Below are 18,679 nucleotides of genomic sequence, written 5' to 3'. Positions count from 1 at the left end.
ATATATATATTAGAATCAAAACAGGGCAACAGGACTCACACTAGTGGCCTCATGCTTGTTTAAAAACACTATTTTATAAAGTTAGAAGTGTTTCTGTCTTCTATGAAAGTAATTTTTATAAATGCACTGAAAGACCCTCAGGATAACTTTCACTCTATGGTAACGATGCAGATGATGGGACACCTTTTCTTTCCCCTTTTATCATACAGTAGCCTCACTTTGCATTCCTTATATAATGTAGAAAGCAGTAAAGTCATTTAAGATGAAAAAGAAAAACCTCAGGACCTGAAGAGACACCTCAGCAGTTGAGAGAACTTGCTGCTCCTGCACAGGACACAGGTTCAGTTCCCAGAACCCACATGGTTCACAACTTCAGTTCCAGAGGATCTGATGTCCTTTTCTGACCTCCATGGGCACCAAGCGTGCATGTGGTGTTCATACACACATACATGCAGGCAAAATACTCATACACTGTGTGAAATATAAAAATAATTTAAAATTTTAAAGGTAGTAAAATGCATAACAATCAGAACTAAAAAATGTCAATGCTATCATATTTTCTTTACATCTTTCCATTATTAAATCCACAAAACATTGAAGATCACCATAGGCTTTTACTCTGATACCTTCCCTGACTGCATATTTTATATATATTTATGGAATGTTAATCTACATTCAAATACCTGAAATATTTTTAAATCCCTATATAATTTGAAATAAAATTCTGAGTTAGTAAATGCCTCATTTTTTCACATTCAATTTTTTGATAAATAAGCTTTAGATTTTGTGGATGTGTTTAATGTATATATGTGGTGTTTGTCCAACAGTGCATACGTGTCTTTGCACGTAGAGATTAGAGTCTCATATCATCTGCCTTCCTCCACAGTTCTCCTCCTTAGTTTTTGCAACATGATCTGACGCTAGACCTGGAGCTCACTAATGGTCAGACTGGCTGCCCAGGGAGTTCTGGGACCTGCCTGTCCCCACAAGTGCCCACAGCAGGGCTACAGATAGTCCCTTTACATGCTGAGCTCAGGTCCTTATGCTTACATGGCAGGAACTTAACTAACTGAGCCAGTTAACTCTCCAGCTCATGGATGAATAGTTTTATGCAGATAAAATAGAGGCTGAGGTGGCAGAGAGCTTGCCTAGAATGTGAAAGTTGTGAGTTCGGTTCCCAGCACTGGAGGAGAAAACCAAAAACAGGCTGTATCAAACCCAGTACCTCACATAGCCATTACAAAGATTCAACAAATATCAAGGTGCTCCACAACGAAGTTGTGAAGTTAAAATAAGACTGAAATCATTATTGTGCCTGCATTTCCTTCCATCTGAGACAAACACCTTCGGAGGGAGGCAGGGCACCAGATGACTGTCCTCCTGCTGTGTGTGGATATCAGATCTCACAGCAGCCTCCCCAAGAAGCAGCATTTCTTCCATCTAAGTGTTCCCACCATCCGGGGGCCCTTGTCTAGAATGCTCAAGACTACAAGAATTTCACGTTTCAGAATTGTTTGAATTCCTTCTGTGCAGTTGTGGACAACTAAGAGAACAACTTGAAGGAGAAACAATGTATTTGGGCTCATGTTTTCAGATGTATCAGACTATTCCAGTAGGCATGGTGGCAAAGCAGTCTGTGTTCTGATGACGAGGATGCAAAGAAAGGGGGACTTGAGGAAGAGGCCAGGGCAAGATGCAGCCACTAAGGACACACCACCAGTGACACTTCCCCACACTAGGCCATCTCTACCATTCACCACCTCCCAGTAATGCCAACAGGGACACCACACAGGAACAAGCTTATCTACTCATCAGTCAGAGCCTCAAAACCCAGCTGCATCAAGGACTGCAATCACAAGGCAGAGGTGAGCCTGCCCTTTCTTATTCCCATCAACTTGACACATGAACCCTTCCATTTGGTGAAATCCTGCACACAGACCCCGGAGAATCTCCTATATGCCCAGGAGGTTGTTCCTCATACTCAATTCTTTGGTAGTCCTAGCCTGGCCACTTTCAGTGTGACAGCCCCCAAAGGTTATTTCTGATAAAGAACAGGATGTGGCAAGTCAGTCCTCATTGTAGATCTGTGTGAATTAATCCCAGAATCTTTGGGCTAGAAGACGATTCCACATAATTATACTGTGGGTGATTATTTATTTATTTTAATTAATACCAATAATGACTTTTACTTTAGCGCATTTTCTATAGTTAGATAAATGGAAAAAATAAGTCCCTTTTCCTTTAAAAAATGTAATTAGTGACTCAATATGCTGCTCTATTCAAACTCTGTATCACTCATAGCCCTGGCCGACCAGTTACAAAAAAGCTATCTCAATTGCAGTTTGCAGGCTTGCATATCCATCAAAGACATTTTCCAAAGCAGTTATGAAATGTCCTACTTTATTGCTTATTTGTTATGCACCGTGGCAAATGCTTCCCAATTCTCCTGGTCTGCACAGCCAACTTTCAGAAAGAGCCGGCAGGCATGCTGTGGTTGCCTACCTTGTGAGCAGTTTGCACTCTGGGATCTCAGGTTCTTGTGACTTCTTTGCATTCAATAGTAGGAACTGAAACAATTCTCAAGCACAGGCTACACAATGATTCAGCTATTTTGAGAGACTGTTGGATTAATAAGTTTAAGTATCAAATGCTTCCCATTTAACTATAAAGTTTTGACAACAAATAATACCTTAGGTAGATTCTATTTGGATTCCTATAGCAAACTCTTCAAGACCACACAGATTTTTCAGTACAGAAGAACCTCAGATTACTTGGGAACTGGAATCCACATTTGCATTTGGGGAAGCTGAGATCCAAATTTTTGCTTCTGTAGCTCTGATTCGTTTTTTGTTTTGTTTTACTTCCACAAAAGACAAAGTCAAGTTACTGTACTAGCACAGAATGAATATTTTCATGCAATAGATTTTAGAAATAAAAATGAACAGGGAACAAAATAGCCACTAAACTTAACACCAATAGGCACCTTTTTTTCAAGGCTGTCATGAAGTTTAATTGCACTTTACAGGCGCGCGATTCAAAAGAACTCAGTGCACAGAAGAAACACGGAGAAGGTGGGTAGTTTTGTTTTCTTTTGATTCAGTTTTCCTTTAAACGTGGCATTGATTCTAAAATCAGTACTCACGGAATTTTTTTACTTTTCCCAAATGTTACCGGGCTAAAACTTTCCCCCTCAGTCCGTGTCTTGCATTTTGATGCTGTGCCTTTGATCTTTTCCTAAAACAAAGACTAACCGACCCTGGCAAGGACATCTGGGGCTTGTGAATATCGTTCTTTCTCTGACAAGTATGGAGAGCAGGTTATAGCGTAGCTGTCCCTGACCCTAACTGCACAGACCCCAGTCGGGCCCTTAGTCTGGGGAAAGTCAAGTGCGGCGGGCCACGGCTCGCCCTCGCCCGCCAGGATTCGGGGATCAGCCTTTTCCCTGGAAATCTTCTCCTGTGGGCGCCAGGTGTCCAGGGCTCCGCGAGAGATCTGGAGCCCTGGGCTGGAGGGGCCGACGGTCGCTCGCTTCCCCGGAGACCGCGGCGGGAGGTGAGAGCCGCGAAGCGCGTACCCGACTCCCGGGCGCACGCAGAGGGGACGCGCACCGGGGGTCTCCCCTCTCCGCGTTCCCGTTCCCCGCAGCCAGCCCCGCAAAGTTGCTTGGCGGCCGCTCGTGCGCGCACCTCGCCGCTTACCTTCCCCGGCCTCGCGCCGCTCCCGATGGCGCCCGCAGAACTTTGCGGCGGAGCGCCCAGGGCCTCGACCCGGGCACGCCTCGTCGCCCGCCAGCCAGCGCCTGGGTCCCGGTCACGTCCTCCCGCGCCTGCCCGCGTCGGGCGCAGCCGACCGAAGCCGCTCCCAGCGGCGGGGACGGGCTCGGGCGCGCGCTTCGAGGTAGGCGGGCAGCCAGCGGGCGCCGCCAACGTGCAGGACTCGCGAGGTCCCAAGTTGGCAAAGACGTGCTCCGGGCACCGACCTTCGGCCCAGGCGCCGGGTCATCCTAGATATAGAATGATGGAGCTGAGCACCAGCAAGGAAGGCTGCTGTCTGCCTTCTCCCCGCTGCACCCCGCCGAAGAGAAGATAAATCACCGAAGGCGGGGGGTAGGATATATAAACGCACAAGACAGAGAAAAGGCAATGTTTATTCGTGGGTAAATAGGTTAAAAAAAAAAAACAAGTAGGTAAAGGACAGATCATCATAAAAGAAAAATAAAACGCAAATGCCACATGAGCTCAAATAGTAGGCAAATACCGCATGCATTTTTGCCTGTAAGAAGTTTCTATTAGTTCTGATGACCAAACCATGTGGTGATCATGACTAAAATAAAGACATGACCTCTTCAAGGTATGGTTGAGGAAGTTTTTATGGTAGATATGAGGGAGAGTACAGCCAGAGGCATCCGAAAGAGTCCAGAGCGGGGAGAGAGAAGAGAACTGCCGACTGACTGAACAGACTGACTGAACATACCAGCAGACTGAACCCAGCCATGGGAGGGAGGAGCAAGAGAGAGAAGAGAGAGAAGACCAAGAGAGCAAGGAGAACCTAGACTAAATGCTGAGAGCTGAGAGAGCTTGCGGTGCACGGCCTAAATGGTAGGGTTCTAGGATGCCAATGGGCTACAGAAGTTTAGGTAGGGGTGGGGTGAGAAGAGCTGAGAGAAGCTAGGATGCCTGCATGGACTCTGTGACAGGTACCTGCATGCTGAGAGAGCCTGGAGGCCAGCACATGCTTTGGTATGAGAACAGGCACCACTGTTAGCCATTGGCCCTGACAGATGTGTAGTCACACAGTGCGACTCACAACTTACTCAAAGGTTTCAGTGCCTTCGTTTTGCTGACTTTCATTTTATATAACCATGTTGGCACTGATGTCTCCAGGAACAATTTTCTGCCATGTTTATTTGTTTTGTTAGTTAATTGGTTTGCTTGTTTGCTTTTTCTTTTTTATTTATTCTCTCATACATTACATCCTGGCCTCAGTTTCCCTTCCCTCCTCTTTTCCCAGTGCCTGCCCACCTCCTCTCTCCCCCAGATCTACTGTTTCCCCTTTCCCTTCAGAAAAGGGCAGGCACCCCAGGGATATCAACCAAACATGGCATATCAAATTATAAGAAGACTAGGCACATTCCCTCTTATTAAGGATGGAGGAAGCACCCCAGTAAGAGGAAAAAGGGTCCCAAAATCAGGCAAAGGAGTCAGAGACAGCCCCTGCCCTCACTGTTAGGAGTTCCACAAGAACACCAAGCTATACAACTGTCACGTATATGCAGGGGGCCCATGCAGGCTTTCTGGTTGTGGTTTGGTCTCTGTGAGCCCCTATGAGCCCAGGTTAGTTGATTCTGTGGGTTTTCTTGTGTTCTTGACCCCTCTGGCTCCTACAATCCTTCCTTCCTCTCTTCAGCAGGATTCCCTGAGCTCTGCCTAATGTTTGGCTGTGGGTCTCTGCATCTGCTCCCATCAGTTATAGGATGACGTCATCTCTGATGACGATTATGCTAGACTCTGGTCTACAAGTATAGCAGAGTATCATTAGGTATCATTAGGAATCATTTTATTGCCCCCCCACACACAAATCTTGTTTACTTCTACCCTTGGTCTCTGGGATATCCAGATGAAACACCCTTAGCCCTCAGGGGAATGCAAATCAAAATGACTCTGGAATTCCATCTTACACCTGTCAGAATGACTAAAATCAAAAACACAAGTGGTAGCTCATGCTGGTTAGGATGTAAAGCTAGGGGACACTCCTCCATTGCTGGTAGGTGTGCAAACTTGTGCAGCCACTTTGGAAATCAATATGGTAGTTTCTAGAAAACTGAGAATTGATCCACCTCAAGACCTAGCAATAGCACTCCTGGGCATATACCCAAAGGATGCTCCATCCTCCCAAAGAGACACTTGCTCAACCGTGTTCAAAGCATCTCTATTCATACTAGTCAGAAACTGGAAACAACCTAGATGTCCTTCAACCACAGAACAGATAAAGAAAATGTACATTTACACAATGGAATATTACTCGGTTGTTAAAAAAAATAACTAAAAATTTGCAGGCAAATGGATGGAACTACAAAAAAAAATCATCCCAAGTAAGGTAACCCAGACCCAGAAAGACAAACACAGTATGTTCACTTATAAATGGACATCAGTTGTAAAGTAAAGGATAACCATGCTGTAATCCACAGACCCAGAGAAGCTAAGTAACAAGGAGAGCTCTAGCGGGGGTGCATGGGTCTCCCAGGGAACAGGGAGTAGAACAGATTTTGTGGGTGGGCTGGGGGCAGGTGGGGATGGGGACAAGAGGGATCATTTGGGGAGAGATGGCATTGGGGGAAGGGTAGAAACCTTGTGCTGTGGAAACTTCAAGGAGTCCATGAGGGTGACCCCAAATGAGGACTCCTACTAAAGGAGGATACAGAGCCTGGATCAGCCATCTTCTGTAATCAGGCAAGCCTTCCAGTGGAGGGATTGGGATACCAACCCAGTCACAAAAAACTCCAGCCTACAAGTTGTCCTGCCTGCAAATGTGCTGGGGTAAAAAAGAGGGGCGGAGCTTGTGGGAGTGGCCAACCAGTGACTGGCCCATGCCAGGAGAGGAAGCCCATGACTGTTTGTTTGTTAGGACAGTGTCTGTCCACATAGTCCTGACTGTCCTGGGATTCACTGTATAGATCAGGCTGGCCTCCTGAATGCTGGTACTAAAGGTGTGCACCACCATAACCTGCTCATTTTTCTGTTTTAAAAAACATTTATTATCATGTGTATGTGTATGCTGGGGGAGGGGGTGTGGAGGCCAGAGGACTGCTTTGTATAACTTTATGTAAGAGGTTCTCTTAGTCGACCTTTTCATGGGTTCAGCAATGTCAAGCTTAGTGAGGAGTACTTCTAGCAGCTGGGCCATGTTTCAGCACCCATGATATACGTTGATTTACTGAGTAATTAGTATGTGTGGTGATATATTATTTATGATTTATTAAAGCTTGTGTGAGGATTCAGAAAACAAAGTCAGCTACAAACTACAAAGATCAGGCAGTGGTGGTACACACATTTAATCTCAGGACTCAGAATTAAGAGTTAGTCAGATCTCTCTAAGTTCAAGGCTATTCAGGGCTACACTAGATTGAATCAGTCTAAAAGAGTAACAGAGCTTACACCTTCAATCCCAACTCTAGAGAGATATAAAAGATAGGAGCAGGGTCATCAGGAGTCAGTCTCAGAATTAGTCTCTAGCCACACTGCGATCATAGCAGTCTGAATGAATCTGAGGAGAAGCTAAGCCAGGAACAGTCTAAAGATCACCCCTTTGGTCTGAGCACAGGTAGAGGTAAAAGCTAGTGACCCGCTGCTTTCCTTCTCTGATTTTCACCTTGAAGCTTGAGCCCCAATATCTGTCTCTGGGTCTTTTATTTATTCAGTGTGTGTTCGAAGCCTCAGAATAACCAGAAAGACAAGAATAAAGAGGACAAATGAACCTTTCTTCGTTGTAATTAAGATGAAGTCCAAGCATCCCGATGGTATGGACAGACAGAAACCTCTAGACCTCCAGGCCATTGCTCCCAGTGCTTGAAATCATTTGGAGAAGAGAAAGACGGCTGGGGAAGTAAGAAAGCCTAAACTCTTTTTTTTTTTACTTTCATTCTGCATTTATTTGACATTTCATCCAGTTAAACTGAAATGACACATTGGCTCTGACATTAAGCCTAAACTCTTATGTCAGATATGTTCTGGGTTTGTGCTCAACTGTGTAATCATCCTGTGTTTTAAACTAAGGATTATATTCAAAATTTTAATTTTGAAAACTTAGAAGCAATACAATTATGCTGTTCGACAGATTCTTGGTGGCCACTATGCTTCCTGGTGTCTTCTGTTTTGCTGGAATGGCCCTTCTGAAATAGAGGTGAACCTATGACTTACTTCTAGTCGGTTACTATGGCAGATCTAATGGATGGATGCTACTCCTAAGACAACAATCTATCATAAAAAGCTCCCATAGTATCAGAATTCCTGTAGACTATGCCCTCTGGCTTGGTGAAGTCAATAGCCATGATGTCCTGCAGTGATCGAGTTTGGTGGCCTCTAAGAGTCTAGAGACAGCCTTCAGCCAACAGCCTCTTGTCCACAAACGAGGACATGGATTGTAACTGTAAGGTTACATGACCTTGGAAACTGATTCTTCTCCCATCAAGTATCCTGGTGACAACACCAACCATGTGTTGTCTCAGCTTTGTAAAACCTAAAGCAGAGGACCTAGGGCGCCCATGCCTGGGCTCTGATTCATCCTCAGACTACAGTTCCTTCTATGGTCAATGCTGTAGTAAATACTGCTTCTCAGCAGCAAGGTCACTTTCCTCTGTATTGTTCCCACATGCACTTCCTCATCCTGACCACAGGGGTCTCCAAGAGGTTAAGACATCTGATGGAATGGAGCCCCAGAGGTATAGGATTCCCTGGTCTTCCAGCTGCATGAGAACAGCAGCCTTCCTCCATCCTGTCCTGTGGGCTTTGCTCAGGTGCTGTGCTGACTAGTTGCACTGTGATGTGAGGGATATTTATGGTATCTAACGAGTTGCAAGTAAAGTCCTACATTACTCCCCAGTCTTGGTGAAGCTTTAATTTGAGGCTTCCAGGGTCTGGCCCTATCCTTCCTGTTCTCATTAGCTTGTTCCTTCCCTAGTTCCAACCCTGAGGCTTCTGCATTTGCTTGCTAAATGCCCTGGCTACCAGATGAGATCAAGTCTATCTTGTCCCTGTTCCCTCACTCTGTGCTGACTGGTCTTGTGAGGACTTGACCCAAGCTAGAGTTATCTGAAAGGAGGGAATCTCAATTGAGAAAACGCCTCTGTAAGATCAGCTGTAAGATATCTTCTTAATTAGTGACCCATGGTGGATGGTATCCTGGGCTGGTGGTCTTGGCTTCTGTAAGAAAGCAGGCTGAGGAAGTGATAAGAATCAAGTCAGTAAGCAGCACCCTCCATGGCCTCTGCATCAGCTCCTGCCTCCAGGTTCCTGTCCTGACTTCCTTTGATGATGAACAGTTATATGAAGTGTAAGCCAAATAAACCCCTTCATCCCCAACTTGCTTTTTGGTCATAGTGTTTCATTGCAGCAATAGAAACCCAGCTAAGACACCCCTCCCTTTCTTTCTTAACTTATTGCATGATTTTAGTCTTTCAGTAATTCTTCCTACTTCTCTTTGTATCTTCCATTTCTTTCTATCATAGTTTTACTATATGAATAGCACATTAGTCCATCATCGTATTCCTGAATCTGTTGTATATGTATTGACCTCTGCACACGCAAGTGGGGGTTATCTTGATTTCATTGATGTGGGAATACTCACTTACAGTGGGTGCTTTTTCCCTAGCTGGGGTCCTGGATTGTTTATGTAGAGAAGGAGAGTTGAAGAGCATGCGTACGTTCATTGGTCTCTGCTATAGAGAGCTGAAGAGCATGTGTGCATTCATTGGTCTCGGCTATAGAGGACAGCTGAATAGCATGTGTGTGTTCGTTTGTCTCTGCTGTAGAGAGCTGAAGAGCATGAGTGTGTCCATTGTTTTCTGCTTTCCAGTTGAGGATATGATGTGACCAGCTGCTTTGGGCTCTTCCCTCCTCAGCTTCCCTGTCATGATGAGTTATACCCTTGAGTTGTGAGCCAAAAAAAGTGTGTTTTCTCCTCTATGTTGTTTTTGTCACAGTATTTTATCACAGCAACAAGATAAAAAATTAAGATAGTGTATCTATCCTCTTCATTATGTGCGTGTGTGTGCGTGTGCACGTGTGTGTTCAGTATTTTAGCATAACAAACAAGTAATATGTGCAGAATTATGCAATCATTCCCTTTACATACATATTGAGCTAAATAAGACTTAAGTTCAAGAAACTCAGTATACAAGTGAATATTAGTTTTTTTCTTAAAATGGTAAATGCAATGGATTGATATAAATGGTCAGTGCTAGACAATATCATTGTGGGGTGAATGGATGGCAGATGAACACTGGTCTATGAGAAAGTAGAGAAGAACTGACTGAGAAAGGCTCTCATTCTACCTGAGCGAACATAAAACTGATTGTAAAGTAGAGAAACTTTATATTGTCAATATGAAATATGCTATAAGTGAAGCATAACCATAAAGAAATTTATTTAAAAGTTCACTTGCCCAACAGTGTGTTTAAACTGTGATATGAAACTGTTTTGTGTGTGTACACTTAAACACATTTTAATATTTTTATTTTATTTTTATGAGTGTTTGCTTGCATGCATGTGTGTGTACCACATGTGTGCCTGGTGGGTACAGAAGTCAGAAAAGCGTATTGGATCCCTTGGAGCTAGAGTTACCATTGGTTGTAAGCTCCCATATGGGTGCTTGGAATCAAACCCTGGTCTTCTGCAACAGCAAAAAGTATTCTTAACCACTGAGTCATATCGCTAGCCCCTTAAACTCTTCTTATATAATATTGTAACCATTCAAAAAACACATTCTGTCCATCTTATTAAGAAAATTGCATAAGTAGCTGCAACTTGAGCACAATCTTAATGCTTATGCCATATTCAGTAACTATGCTTTCAGAAAATGAAAAACAATTGGAGGAATAATTACTGCATAACAAGATTTTCTTTAACTTACATAAAAGAAGTTCTTAGAAAAAAATAAAGGCTCACTATAAAAGATCCTAGTCAGGCAACATTTGTGAAGAGGCTTCACTGCGCACCCCAGCAAAAACTCAACTACAGCCTGTCTCTGAGACCGTCTCAGAGGTGACTCCAGCATTCATGGGAGCTGGGAAGACTTGGGGATCTCTTGGCATGGCTCACAGTAAAGGAGAGAGCTGGTGTCCTTTCTCTTAGGGCTGCTCAAGTCATTGCACATGGTGTGAGCCATTCATTCAAAGTACTGCCTTGGCCGAGTGCTGTGCTAGCACAAATGCTCTGTTCCCAGCCCTCAGTGTCACTCTGATATTAATGTTGCAGCAGCATGCTACTAGCATGTGTGTGGGAGTTCATCATAAAACACAAGTGCAAGGAAAACGGGCAGTAGATTAGCCTTAGATCTATTGGACGTCTCAGACATTCAAACCCAATTCCTAAGTGGCGATATAGCCATTTTTTTTAATGAAGGGGAAGAGTAAATTAGAAGCAACTGATTGTTACATAATAATCTTTTTGTACACTGTGTATATATGTCACTTGGATTGGTTTAATAAAAAGCTGAACAACCCGTAACTAGGCAGGATTTGCAGGCCAGAGAGAATATGGGAAGAAGGGTGGGTTTGGGAGGAGATACCAGAGGCAGAACAAGCAGCAGGGACAGTATGTAGACAGGTAGATGAGCCTCAGGGCAGCACATACGTTAATAGAAATGGGTCGATTTAAGTTATATGAGGTAGTGAGAAACAAGCCTAAGCCATCGGTCAATTATTTATAATCAATAATACATCTCTGTGTGGTTATTTGGGAGCTGGCTGGTGGGACAGAAAAATCTGTCTACCCCTCATTTTCTGTCTTACAAATAAATTAGACACGAGATCCAATGAAAAGACAAAACAAGCCGGGCGGTGGTAGCGCACGCCTTTAATCCCAGCACTCAGGAGGCAGAGGCAGGCGGTTCTCTGTGAGTTCGAGGCTGGGCTGGACCGATAGCCTCCAAAACAATACAGAGAAACCCTGTCTCGTAAAAAACAAAACAAAAAAAAAAGAGACAAAACAACACGCAAACATATCTCATAATATTAAACCTTTTTAGTAAGATCTATTGCTAATGTTTCTAATAAAAAGTATATTTTTTAATTCAGTACACTTCAAGGATTTTAAATCATAAATTATCTCTCTGTTTCAGAGTTGACAATTAATGAGAAGCTAATTAGTGATAGTAGAGAAATGTGAAGTTTCTGGAAAATTAAAAAACCAATTAACTGAAGAGAAATCATGAAGATGGGAGCATGGATTTTCCATATGATTTCACAATTTTTATTGATTATTGTTTAACATTACACTATATTAAACAAAATTCTCATAAAACTGCAGTTAAAAGAAACTTTCATTTCCAGACATGTTGGCCTTTTAAAAAATTATGCTGTCAAAAGTCTCAGCAAAATATTTGTGTCTGCATCATCTTTAATACCCAGGAGACTGATGTCACGGAGCTGCCCCAGGAAGTGGAGTGGCAGATGAGGAGTGGCTGAGGCAAGATCCTGTTCATTCTCCCCTGGGCCTCCTGTGGCCCTCATTACCGAATTTTCAGACTAACACCAGCTAGAGGCTGATCACTAGAGTCAATCTTCACTATTTCTCTGCAGGGTTTACTGTTAGCAGTACCTCTGAGGCTATAATTAAGATAATTTAGGTGTTTTTAAAGGAAAGAAGAAAGTATCCGATCTTTTTCCCCTCTTTTTAAAATTTAAATTAGAAACAACTTGTCAATCCCAGCTCCTTCTCCCTCCCCTACTCCCCTGCTCCCACCAACTCCCCCCCAATGCTCTTCCCCCCCACCCCTTGCCCTATTCTCACTCCCCTTCCCAGGGAGGGTGAGGCCCTCCATGGGGGATCCCCAAAGTCTGTCATATCATCCAGGGCAGGATTTAGGCCCTCCTTCATGTGTCCATACTGAGAGAGCATCCTTCCATGTGGAATGAACTCCCAAAGTCCATTCGTACACCAGGGATAAATACTCATCTACTACCTGAGGTCCCATAGATTGCCTCCTCACAGACACCCACGTTCACAGGGTCTGGATCCATGCCATGCTAACCTCTCAGCCATAAGTCTGGGGTCCATGAGATCCCCCTTGTTCAGGTAACCAACCTAGTCTTAACCTCTTTGCTCATTACTCCTCCCTCTCTGCAACTGGGTTCCAGGAGTTCAGTTCAGTATTTAGCTGTGGGTGTCTGCCTCTGCTTCCATCAGTCACTGGATGGCATATGAGGTAGTCATCAAAGTCACTATCAGGGAAGTATATTTAAGGTAACCTCTTGACTATTGTTTAGATTGCCAGTTGGTGTCATCCTTGTAGATCTCTGGAAATCTCACTAGTGCCAAATCTCTCTTCAAACCTATAAGAACTCCCTCTAGTATGGTATGTCTCATCCTGGTCTCCTCTATTCTTCCCCCAACTCAACCTTCATGCTTCCCCATGTCCTTCTTTCTCCCTCTTCTTCTCCCCCTCTATTTCTCCCTGGTCCCTCTCCCTTCCCCTGTGCTCCCATCTGCTCAGGAGATCCTGTCCCATTCCCCTTCTCTGGGGGTACCATGCATATCTCTCTTAGGGTCCTCCCTGTTTCCGAGACTCTCTGGCACTGGGATTGTAGGCTGGCACTCCCCTGCTCCATGCCTAAAATCCATATATGAGTGAATACATACCAAGTTTGTCTTTTTGTGATTGGGTTACCTTACTCAGGATGGTTTCTTCTAGTGCCATCCATTTGCCTCCGAATTTCAAGTTTCCATTGTCCCCCCCCCCTGCTGAGTACTACTCCATTGTGTAAATGTACCACATTTTCTCTATCCACTCTTCAGTTGAGAGGCATCTAGGTTGCTTCCAGGATCTGGATATTACAAATAATGCTGCTATGAACATAGTTGAACAGATGTCCTTATTGTATGAATGTGTATCTTTCGGTTATATGCCCAAGAGCAGAATTGCTGGATCTTCTAGTAGACTGATTCCCATTTTCCTTAGGAAACTCCATACTGATTTCCAAAGTGGCTGTACAAGTTGGTACTCCTACCAGCAGTGGAGGAGTGCTCCCCTTTCTCCACATCCTCTCCAGCATAAACTATAATTGGTGTTTTTTATTTTAGCCATTCTTACAGGAGTAAGATGATTTCTCAGAGTTGTTTTTATTTGCATTTCCCTGATGAATAAGGATGTGGAACACTTTCTTAAGTGTCTATCAGCCATTTTAGACTCCTCTATTGAGAATTCTCTATTAGATCTGTATCCCATTTTTTTAATTGGGTTATTTGGTGTTTTGGAGACTAGCTTATTCACTTCTTTGTAAATCCACCATATAAACAATCTGAAAAAGAAAATCCACATGATCATCTCACTAGATGCTGAAAAAGCCTTTGACAAAATTCAACACCCCTTCATGATAAAGGTCTTTGAGAGATCAGGGATAACACGAACATACCTAAACATAATAAAGACAATATACAGAAAACCAACAGCCAACATCAAACTAATGAAGAGAAACTCAAGACAATTCCTCTGAAGTCAGGAACAAGGCAAAACTGTCTACTCTCTCCATATCTCTTCAATATTGTACTTGAAGTTCTTGCTAGAGCAATAAGACAACAAAAGGAGATCAAGGGGATACAAGTTGGAAAGGAAGAAGTAAAATTTCCACTATTGCAGATGATATGATAGTCTACATAAGCGACCCAAAGAATTCTACCAGGGAACTCCTTCAGCTGATAAACACCTTCAGCAAAGTGGCAGAATACAAGGTTAACTCAAAAAAACTCATAGCCCTACTATATATAGACAATAAATGGTTCTGAGAAACAAATCAGAGAAATATAATCCTTTACAATAGACACAAACAACATAAAATATCTTGGGGTAACTCTAATCAAACAGGTAAAAAACCTGTATGACAAGAACTTGGAGTCACTAAAAAAAGAAATTAAAGAGATACCAGAAAATGGAAAGATCTCTTATGCTCTTGGATACATAGGATCAATATAGTGAAAATGGCAATCTTGCCAAAAGCAATCTACAGATTAAAGGCAATTCCTATCAAAACCCCAGCACAATTCCTCATAGACCTTGAAAGGATAATTCTCAACTTTATATGGAAAAATAAAAGATCCAGGATAATCAAAACATCCCTGTACAATAAAAGAACTTCAGGAGGCATCACCATCCCTGACTTCAAACTCTACTATATAAAGTTATAGGCCTGAAAACAGCTTGTTATTGGCACAAAATAGATAGGTAGACCAATGGAATTGAATTGAAGACCCTAATATTAACCCACACAGCTATGAACACCTGATCTTTGACAAAGAAGCTAAAACTAAACAATGGAAAACAGAAAACATCTTCAACAAATGGTGTTGGCATAATTGGATGATATCTATCACCATGCACAAAACTTAAGTCCAAATAGATCAAAGATCTCAACATAAATCCAGCCACACTGAACCTCTTAGAAGAGAAAGTGAGAAGTACACTTGAATGAATTGGTACAGGAGACAATTTCCTGAACATAACACCAATAGCACAGACACTGAGATCTGCAATTAATAAATTGGACCTCTTGAAACTGAGAAGCTTCTGTAAGGTAAAGGAGACAGTCAACAAGACAAAATGTCAGCCCACAGTGTCCGACTCTTAAAGATTCAGCCTGTCTCCTCAGTGACATGATGTAAAAGAAGTCCCAGGAGCTGGGACACAAGCTATGCCATCATCATAGTCAGTATTGTGGTTCACACATGTGTGTCTGTTGGAGAGATGGCTAAGTAGATGAAAGCGCTGATGGCTCTTGCAGAAGAACCTAGTTCCTAGCACCCACATGAGGGGGCTCACACTTGCCTGTAACTCAACTCCAAGAGATCTGACACCCTCATTTGGCCTCTGACTTTTTTAGTAGATATAATGTTTATCTCATGTTTTCTCTTTTATAAATTGTATGTGTTATTTTTAAAAATCAACTAAACCAAAGTCTTTGTAACAAGAACAATGTAAGTGGAGGATCTTGCCTTCAGCGTGAGCCAGATACTTTGAGAAACTGTTCTAAAGAGAGAGACGGGCTTCCCAAATTGCCATAGGTGGATGCCACCAACCATTAGCACACTGGAGAGCCTTTTCCTCAGATCACACCAATCCACCAGTCAGGAGCCACTAAGTGACCACCCTCCTCCTAAGCAGGGGGTGTTTTTCTTACACAGTAGGTGCTGTCCTCTCTCGATGACATTATACATGGGAAACTGATATGTAAGCTGTTGCTCTGGAGCTGCATGCCCATTGACAGTCACTTCCTATGATTCATCTCTCTGGGTTTCCTTTCCTCCTCTGAAACTGTGATTCAGAGAATTTGCAGAGTGGTGTGTCTCTCACTATGTTACATTAGTGATGGCAGGGTGGATTCTCAGAATTGCAAGATAGAGAGTGTCTGTAGGGCACCCACCCAGCCCCATCTTTAAAGATGATTGATTTTTTCAGGGTTCTCAGCATCACTTATTTATGACTTTAAGTCCCAGCAAAGGCAATAATGTTCTCACCATCTCTGAATCTTCTGACTCTAAAACCAAACCCCTGGGGCTTCTTCAGCTGGCTTCTTGGTCTTCACTGGCCTGTCTCCAATGTCTTCACATCTATTTGAAGATGACATACTCTAAATTCACTTTCCTTTAATAGACACTGAAAATTTTTGAGCAAAGGGCAGTCTGGGTACTTCAATGTTATGTCATAGTGAATCTAAGTGGAGGAATCACGTGAAGGGAAAAGAAGAACTTTGGCATCTAAGAGAACCAAGATCAACCCTGTTGCCAGTGACCTCTGCAGGCAATGGACTTTTCTCTGTTCCCATTATAAGGCCATCGTGGGGAGTAAGTGAAATTTTTTTATGTTTTGTTTTTAAAGTACTGACTTTATGTCATATTTGTTTTTTATACAATTTCCTCTAGTGCAAATCAGTGACTTTGTTGTGTGTTCACTAGAAAAGATTGTCTATCCAAGCAGGACTGGAGATGACTTTAATGGACTTGATAAAAAATGCTCTCCTGAACTATAATTTTCCAAGGTAATTTTACTATCATTATTTTTTCTCTTAGACACTGAGTTTAGATCCATGATCAAAACTAATTTCCCTGGGTAAGAGTGTACCTTAAATCTTACAATCTTAGTGGTTTATGAAATTCTTTCTAGAACCCATTTTTTAATGGATTTGGATCCATTGCCCCCAAAGATAAATAGTTTGAAATTGATAGTCTTGATTTAGAAATATCTCTTTTTATCTCTAGAAACCCCTTTAAAGTAGAAAGTTAAAAAAAAAAAAGATAAAGGTACACACTCAGACCTGTTAGGACCAAATTTACAAAATAAATGCATCACAAACATGAGACTTAACAACAAAACAAACAAACAAAACAGCCTTTTCCTGTCCATCAAAATAAACAACAATTACCCCTGCTCCTTATAACCTGGGCAGCATTGTCAGCAGATCCCTGTTACAAAGACGCTTGATCATCCTATGACATTGTAAGCAGCTATTGCTTGTGGTTGTATACTATTTATGGTTTATTAAAGCTTGCCTGAGGATTCAGAAAGCAAAGCCAGCCTCAAGCTATAGAGATCAGGCAGTGGTGATACACACCTTTAATCCCAGCAGTCATAGAGCTAGGTAGTGGTGGCACATACCTTTAACCCCAGGACTCAGGATGAAAAGGTAGCTGGATCTCTGTTAGCTCAAGGCCACACTGACTGCATGAAACTGATCCAGTCCTAAAGAGAAACAGTTCACACAGATGATCTCAGCACTTGGGATCACATGCCTCTAATCCCAGCACTAGAGAGGTGGAGACAGGAGGGATATGGCTGGGAGGAGAAAGGAATAAAAGGAGGAGGAGACAGGAATTCAGAGATTTTGCCTCTGAGGATTTGTGGAGACAGGATTGTCATTTCAGCTGGGGAGAGGTAAGATCTGCTGGCTTAGCTGTTTTGCCTTTTGATCTTCAGCTTGAAGCTTAAACCCCCATTTCAGTTTCTGGGTTTTTTATTTTTCGTTCTACAATTGCTTCCATCTCTGGCTCCCTCATAAAGAAGCCCAGGTGTGGAGAGACTGATGCTCGAGGTTCTGCTGCACTCCTATCTTGGGATCTGAACCCAGGGGCTCAGACAACCCAAATCTGTGTCTGCTGAACTGGATTACTTCTCTTTTTTTTTTTTGCATTGCTGGTTGGAAATTTCTTGAACACCCCTGCTTTTGCCTCTAATCTGAGAAGCAATATAATATAGTCGTCCAAAGCACATAGTCTGAGATCTAAATGATTCATCATTTTGTTAACATATTTTAGTTGGACAGAATAGAGGTTTTCATTATGACATTTCATATATGCCTAATGTGCTTCTCCCCTCTCCCTGCTCTACGATCTTTTCAATACTGGCTTCACCACTTACCAGAGAGACAGTGAGGGCAGTCAGTTACTTCGTATGCTCCTTGCATCTCAAACCCTATCTGATGAAGAAACCAGGGTCTGAGTGTCTAGGGAGTCTGAAATAGAAATCATATTCTGTACCCAAACACTGAGTTGTTTGCCACTTCTGACTCACAGCACTGTCACACGATCTCATGCCTTCAGAAAACTTCCTGTAGACCAGCTGTCTCAGATGCAATATGTGGTTTTATTTTTTAACTATTTTATAAAAGCACTGTGTGTGTGTGTGTGTGTGTGTGTGTGAGTGTGAGTGTGTGTGTGACACAGCACATGTGTCTGGGCCAGAGGACAAGCTGAAAGAGTTAGTCTTCTCTTCCACCACATGGGTCCTAAGGTCAAATTCACATTGTTCAGTTTTCTGACCCTCTGTACCACTTCACCTGTCTGTAAGTGATATTTAAAATTTTCGATCTAAATATGCATGAATAAGGCAGTGTGAGTTATGAAGAAAGCTGGTCACTGTACTAACATTTTGAATTAACACTATTTGAGATGAGATCAATTCTCACCATGTCCTCAGG

The 18,679-nt window shown here is 42.7% G+C and overlaps 1 protein-coding gene across 3 annotated transcripts in view; it reads right to left on the bottom strand.

Annotated features, from left to right (window-relative positions):
• Nucleotides 1-18,144, bottom strand: part of Popdc3 (popeye domain containing 3) — a 44,142-nt gene extending 25,998 nt beyond the window's left edge. Inside the window, exon 1 of one of the 3 annotated variants that reach the window (XM_040733230.1) lies at nucleotides 18,121-18,144. The gene's annotated coding sequence lies outside the window, so the exon portion shown is untranslated. Of the gene's footprint in view, nucleotides 1-3,698; nucleotides 3,829-16,223; nucleotides 16,301-18,120 lie in introns of those variants that run through there. The other 2 variants (XM_040733231.1, XM_005070413.4) reach the window with 2 other exon arrangements.
• Nucleotides 18,145-18,679: the final 535 nt, after the last annotated feature.

Source organism: Mesocricetus auratus, unplaced genomic scaffold (assembly GCF_017639785.1).
Source record: "Mesocricetus auratus isolate SY011 unplaced genomic scaffold, BCM_Maur_2.0 Super-Scaffold_100029, whole genome shotgun sequence".
Classification (NCBI taxonomy): domain Eukaryota; kingdom Metazoa; phylum Chordata; class Mammalia; order Rodentia; family Cricetidae; genus Mesocricetus; species Mesocricetus auratus.
This window is presented reverse-complemented; position numbering and strand designations above follow the sequence as displayed.